The sequence below is a fragment of the Chiloscyllium plagiosum genome, chromosome 3, assembly GCF_004010195.1.
Source record: "Chiloscyllium plagiosum isolate BGI_BamShark_2017 chromosome 3, ASM401019v2, whole genome shotgun sequence".
Taxonomy (NCBI): domain Eukaryota; kingdom Metazoa; phylum Chordata; class Chondrichthyes; order Orectolobiformes; family Hemiscylliidae; genus Chiloscyllium; species Chiloscyllium plagiosum.
Window position 1 is genome coordinate 132585667 of NC_057712.1, and position 6607 is coordinate 132592273.

General features: G+C 41.8%; 1 protein-coding gene across 1 annotated transcript in view; it reads right to left on the minus strand.

Moving 5' to 3' along the window:
- Window positions 1-6607, minus strand: part of LOC122540179 (dynein axonemal heavy chain 8-like) — a 1249383-nt gene that overhangs the window by 1036100 nt on the left and 206676 nt on the right. The gene's annotated exons all lie outside the window — the stretch shown is intronic.

The following is a 6607-nucleotide window of genomic DNA, read 5'->3' on the forward strand; positions in this document are numbered from 1 at the left end:
GCCTCATCTTCCGCCTAGGAACCCTCCAACCCCTCTCCGGCCTATCACCCTCACCTTAACCTCCTTCCACCTATCGCATTCCCAACGCCCCTCCTCCAAGTCCCTCCTCCCTACCTTTTATCTTAGCCTGCTTGGCACACCCTCCTCATTCCTGAAGAAGGACTTATGCCCGAAACGTTGATTCTCCTGCACCTTGGATGCTGCCTGACCTGCTGTGCTTTTCAAGCAACACATTTTTCAGCTCTGATCTCCAGCATCTGCAGTCCTCACTTCCGCCTACTGCACCTGCATGCTTACTTTCAGTAACTGATGTATGATGACACTCAGCACACGTTGATCATTCCCCTCTCCCATTTTATAGCCAGACAGCAATCCATCTTTCTGTTTTTGGTCCCAGAGTAGATAACATCACATTTACCCACATTATACAACATCTGCCATGCATTTGCCCACATATTCAGCTTGTCTGAATAGCACTACAGCATTTCTGCGTCATTCTCATCGCTCACCCTTCCATCCAGCTTTGTGTCATCTGTAAATTTGAAGATGTAACATTTAGTTCCTTCATCTAAACTTTTAATATATACTGTGAGTAGCTAGGGCCATAGCATTGACCCCTGCAATACCACACTAGTCACTGCCTCCAGTGTCTAATCCTACACTTTGTTTCCTGCCTGTCAACCAGCTTTCTATCCATCTCAATACACTACCTCCAATCCCATATGGTATGATTTTACATGCTTACCTTTTATATGAGACTTGGTTGACAACTTCCGAAAGTCCAACTAAACCACATCCACTGACTCCCCTTATTGACTACGTTACATCCTCAAGGAATTCCAACAGATTTGTCAAGGATAATTTTCCTTTCATAAATCCATGCTGGCTCTGACCAATCCTATCACTGTTTTCTAAGTGCTCAGCTATTACTTCTTTTATAATGGAATGGAGTATTTTCCCCATTAGTGACATGTGGCTGACTGGTCTATAGTTACTGGTTTTCTCTCCTCCTCCCTTTTTAAATGGAGAGGTTACATTAGCTACCATCCAATCTGTAAGAACTGTTTTAGAGACTACAGAATCTTAGATAATGACCACCAATCCATCCTCTATTTCTAGGGCCACATTTTAAGTCCTCTGGGTTATTGATTATCATATCTTGCAAATGTATTTTTCTACTAATACTGATTTCCTTCAGTTCCTTCCTCTCACTAAACCCGATGTTCCCCAACATTTCTGGTGTGTTATTTGTGCCATCTTTTGTGAACTCAGGGCCAAAGTGTGTACTTAGTTGGTCAGCCATTTCCTTGTTCCCCATTATATATTTTTATCTAACTGTAAGTGACTTACATCTGTCTTCACTGATCTTCATCGATTTACATACCTATTGAAGTTCTTACAGTCAGTTTTATGTTCCATGTAAGCATAATTTTATATTCTATTTTGCAATTCTGAATCAATCCCTTTGCTCCTTTTCTGAGTTCTAAAAATCTCCCTTTCCTTAGGCCTTTTGTTTTCTTCAGTCAATTCGTATGCCTGCTTCTTGATCTAAAATACTATTTCTAATTTCCTTTGTAAGCCATAGTTTCCCATTTATATCTGCGTTGGACAGGAAGTCTCAACTAGAAACAATAGAAAGAAACCAGTGGCTGTGTATTAATTGGAGTTCTACAAGACATTCGACACGGCACCTCACAAAAGGTGAAGTCATGGGATAAAAACCCATGGTGCTGAATGTAGTATTTTGGGGTGGACAGAGAATAAGCTAATGGGCAGAAAAGTACAAGGCGATAAGAGTTTTTTTTCAGGTTGACACCCTGTGAGATTCCACACAGCTGGGAGCGGAACTGTTTACAATATATATTAAGGAACTGGAGGAAGCAAACAAATGTACTTTAGCCATGAAAATAAGATACAAACATTTACAGGAAGATATAGGCAAAAAGTTTGTGAATGGAGCATAATGTGGGAAAATGTAGAATCGTTCATTTTGGAAGATAGAGCAATTGAAGAATATAATTTAATTGGAGAAAAACTGCAGAAAGCTGCAACACAAAGGGACTTGAGATTACTTGTGCATGAAACACACAGAGCCAGCACACAGATGCAGCAGGTAATCAGGAAGACTAATGGAATATTAACCTTACCCCAAGGACGTTGGAACATACGAATGGGGAAGTCTTACTGCAACTACACATGGTGCTGGTAAGACCATATTTAGAGCACTGAAAACAATTTTGGTCCCTACATTTGAGGAAGGTATTACTTTATTGGAGGCAACTCAGAGAAGATTCACTCAGATGATCCTTTGCATTGAGGGACTGTGAGCGAAGGTTAAAAAGGTTGGGACTCTACTCACTGCAATTTGGAAGAATGAGGGATGATCTCATTGAAATGTGTAACATTTTAAAAGGGCTTGACAGAGTAAATGCTGTCTCTCACGAGAAAGTCTAGAACCAGTGGATATTGTCTCAGAACAATTTATGACAGGAATGAGGAGGTATATCTTCTCTCAGACAGTTGAGTCTTTGAAACTCTTTGCCACAAACAGCTGTGAGGGCAGTGTCCTTCTGTACAATTAAATAGGGGAATCAAAGGTGATGGGGAAGGGCAGAAAAGATATGAGGAATATCAGATCAGCTGTGATCTATTGAATAGCAAAGCAGGGTTAAGGGGCCAAATACCCTACTGCCATTCCTAGCTCTTGTGGTCCTTTGGTAGCTCCCTGGACAGAATCTTATCTTGATGCCTGGAATGTACTTAAAAGATGCAGTGAACTGCTCACAGCATTGTGACACTCCTTGCCAGACTTTTCATATTAACTGTCACACTTCATGCCATAGTACATGTTATTCAAGCCACAGAAGATTCTACCCATGGCCAAGATGTCTTGTCAAATCTGCAAGATGTTACACTGAAGTTACACTTGTCAAAGTTTTTAGCTAGTTAAAAATCACAAAACACCAGGTTATAGTCCAACAGGTTGATTTGGAAGCACTAGCTTTCAGAGCGCTGCTCCTTTATCAGGTCATTGTAGCCTTTGGCATTGATCTTCATTGTCTACAGGAATAGTGCCTGAGGACTGGAGGATAGCAAATGCGGTTCCCTTGTTCAAAAAGGGTAGTAGAGACAAACCTGGTAATTACAGACCAGTGAGCCTCACTTCAGTTGTTGGTAAAGTGTTGGAAAAGGTTATAAGAGATAGGATTTATAACCATCGAGAAAAGAATAATCTGATCAGGGACAGTCAGCACGGTTTTGTGAAGGGTAGGTCGTGCCTAACAAAGCTTATTGAGTTTTTGACAAAGTGACCAAACAGGTAGATGAGAGTAAACAGGTTGATGTGTTGCATATGGATTTCAGCAAAGCGTTCGATAAGTTTCCCCACAGTAGGCTACTTTACAAAATGCGGAGGAATGGGATTGTGGGAGACATAGCAGTTTGGATCAGTAATTGGCTTGCTGAAAGAAAACAGATGGTTGTAGTTGATGGAACATGTTCATCTTGGTGTCCAGTTACTAGCGGCATACCACTGCTGTTCCTCATTTTTATAAATGACCTGGAAGAGGGCTTAGAAGGGTGGGTTAGTAAATTTGCGGATGACACTAAGGTTGGTGGAGTTGTGGATAGTGACAAAAGATGTAGTAGGTTGCAGAGAGACATAGATAGGATGCAGAGCTGGGCTGAGAGGTGGAAAATGGAGTTTAATGTGGAAAAGTGTGAGGTGATACACTTTGGACAGAGTAATCGGAATGCAAAGTACTGGGCTAATGGTAAGATTCTTGGGAGTGCAGATGAGCAGAGAGATCTCGGTGTCCAAGTACACAGATCCCTGAAAGTTGCCACCCAGACTGACAGAAGACATATAGTGTTTTGGCCAAACCACGGTTCACACGTTCTATAGCTTTCTCCCTGCCTGACAGCTGCATACTTATCTCGGACACACAGGAGCGTTTCCTTGAATAAGCTCCACATTTTTAATATGCTCATCCCCTGCAGTTTCCTTCTTCATTCTACGCTTCCTAAATCTGTTCTAATTGCATCGTAATTTCCCTTCCCCCAGCTGTAATTTTTGCTCGGTGGAGTACACCTATCCCTTTCCATCACTAAAGTAAACCTGACAGAATTGTGATCGCTGTCTCCAAAGTGCTCACCTACTTCCAAATCTAACACCTGGCCAGGCTCATTACCCCAGTACCAAATCTAAAGTGCCTTCGCCCCTTGTAGGTCTGTCTACATACTGTGTCAGGAAGCCCTCCTGCACACACTAGACAAAAACTGACCCATCTCTAGTACTCGTACTGTAGTGATCCCAGTCAATATTTGGATAGTTGAAGTCCCCCATGACAACTACCCTGCCTCTCTCACTCCTATCGTGAAACATCTTTGCTATCCTTTCCTCTACATCTCTGGGACTATTCGGAGGCCTATAGAAAACTCCCAGCATGGTGACTTCTCCTTTTCTGTTTCTAACCTCAGCCCATACTACCTCAATTAACGAGTCCCCAAACATCCTTTCTACAACTGTAATGTTGTCCCTGTTCCACAGTGGCACACCTCCCCCTCTTTTACCATCTTCTCTGTTCTTACTGAAACATCTGAATCTCGGAACCTGCAACAGCCATTCCTGTCCCTGCTCTATCCATGTCTCCGTAATGGCCACAACATCGAAGTCCCAGGTACCAACCCACCCTGCCAGTTCACCCACTTTATTCCGGATGCCCCTTACGTTGAAGCACACACTTCAAACCAGGTTCTCGCTTGCCAGTGTCGGATACTTGATTTTGGAACTCCCTACTCTCATCCTCTTCTGTACCTGTTCTACAATTTTTGTTCCCATCCCCCTGCTGTATTAGTTTAACTCCACCTTAATAGCATTAGCAAATTTCCCATTTAACAGCCCTCTGACATTTAACTGCCCTCGGGGCAATTAGTGACAGCAAACAAATGTTGGCCCAACCAGTGATGCCCACATCTCATGAATTTTCTTTTAAAAAGCTTCTTGAATTGTAGCACTCCATTTGGTACTTCTACTTATCTGAGCAGCTGAATGTTTTCCCAAGTTAACTCTCCAGTATGAGACTGTGAAACTTCAGATTTTTTTAAAGCTTTGCTCATGAATCCACTTCTATTGTGTAAATCATTGGAAGCAAAATTAATTAGGGACTCATCTATATAAATATAAATGCAGTGATATAATGCCTTTAAGAAGGTAAAATTTCCCAACAGACCAGCAAAATAGAAGGAGAGATTAATGAGTATGTGAAAAGATACAATGTCTTTGTACAAGTATTCATCACTTTAAAACGAGTGGTACGTTTTAAGGTTATTCCCGTTATGCAGGCAGTTTATATCACTAATTATATATCGTAGCCTACTCATTTAAGTACAGAAAACTGCCCTGATAAAATATGAAAATGAGGTTAAAATTGCACCTTGCACCAAAATAATACTTCAGCAAATGCTATTTGATTGTTTTGCGATGCTGGGTTAAAGATTTGTATGAACAGGAAGTTATGCTGCAGCTGTACAAAGCTCTGGTACGGCCACGCTTGGAGTATTGTGTACAGTTCTGGTCACCGCATTATAAGAAGGATGTGGAAGCTTTGGAAAGGGTGCAGAGGAGATTTACTAGGATGTTGCCTGGTATGGAAGGAATGTCTTACGAGGATAGGCTGAGGGCCTTGAGGCTGTTTTCGTTAGAGAGAAGAAGGGTGAGAGGTGACTTAATAGAGACATACAAGATAATCAGAGGGTTAGATAGGGTGGACAGGGAGAGCCTTTTTCCAAGTATGGGGATGGCAAACACAAGAGGACACAACTTTAAAGTGAGGGGAGATAGGTATAAGACAGATGTCAGAGGTAGTTTCTTTACTCAGAGAGTAGCAAGGGTATGGAATGCTTTGCCTGCAACGGTAGTAGATTCGCCAAGTTTAAGTGCATTTAAGTCGTCATTGGACAGGCATATGGACATTCATGGAATAGTGTAGGTGGGTTGGGCTTCAGATTAGTATGACAGGGCGGCGCAACATCGAGGGCCGAAGGGCCTTTACTGCGCTGTAATGTTCTATGTTCTATGTTTCAAATAAACCTGTTGGACTATAACCTGGTGTTGTGTGATTTTTAACTTTGTACACCCCAGTCCAACACTTTCATCTCTAAATCATGACTGTTTTTACATGTTTATATAATTTTTGTATTAATGGCATATGTGATATATATCTGATTGAGTTTTTTTGTTATTTGGTAAAAAGGCAATATTGTGTAATGTATCATTAAGTATGCAGTGAACCTTTAAAAAACATGCTCATGATATCATCCACTGTCATATGACACAAGGATATAATGTTTTCAGAGCTGAAAATGTGTTGCTGAAACAGCGCAGCAGGTCAGGCAGCATCCAGGGAACAGGAAAATCGACGTTTTGGGCATAAGCCCTTCTTCAGGAATGAGGAAAGTGTGTTCAGCAGGCTAAGATAAAAGGTAGGGAGGAGGGAATTGGGGGAGGGGTGTTGGAAATGCGAAGGGTGGAAAGAGGTCAAGGTGAGGGTGATAGGTCAGACTGGGGTGGGGTGGAGAGGTCAGGAAGAAGATTGCAGGTTAGGAA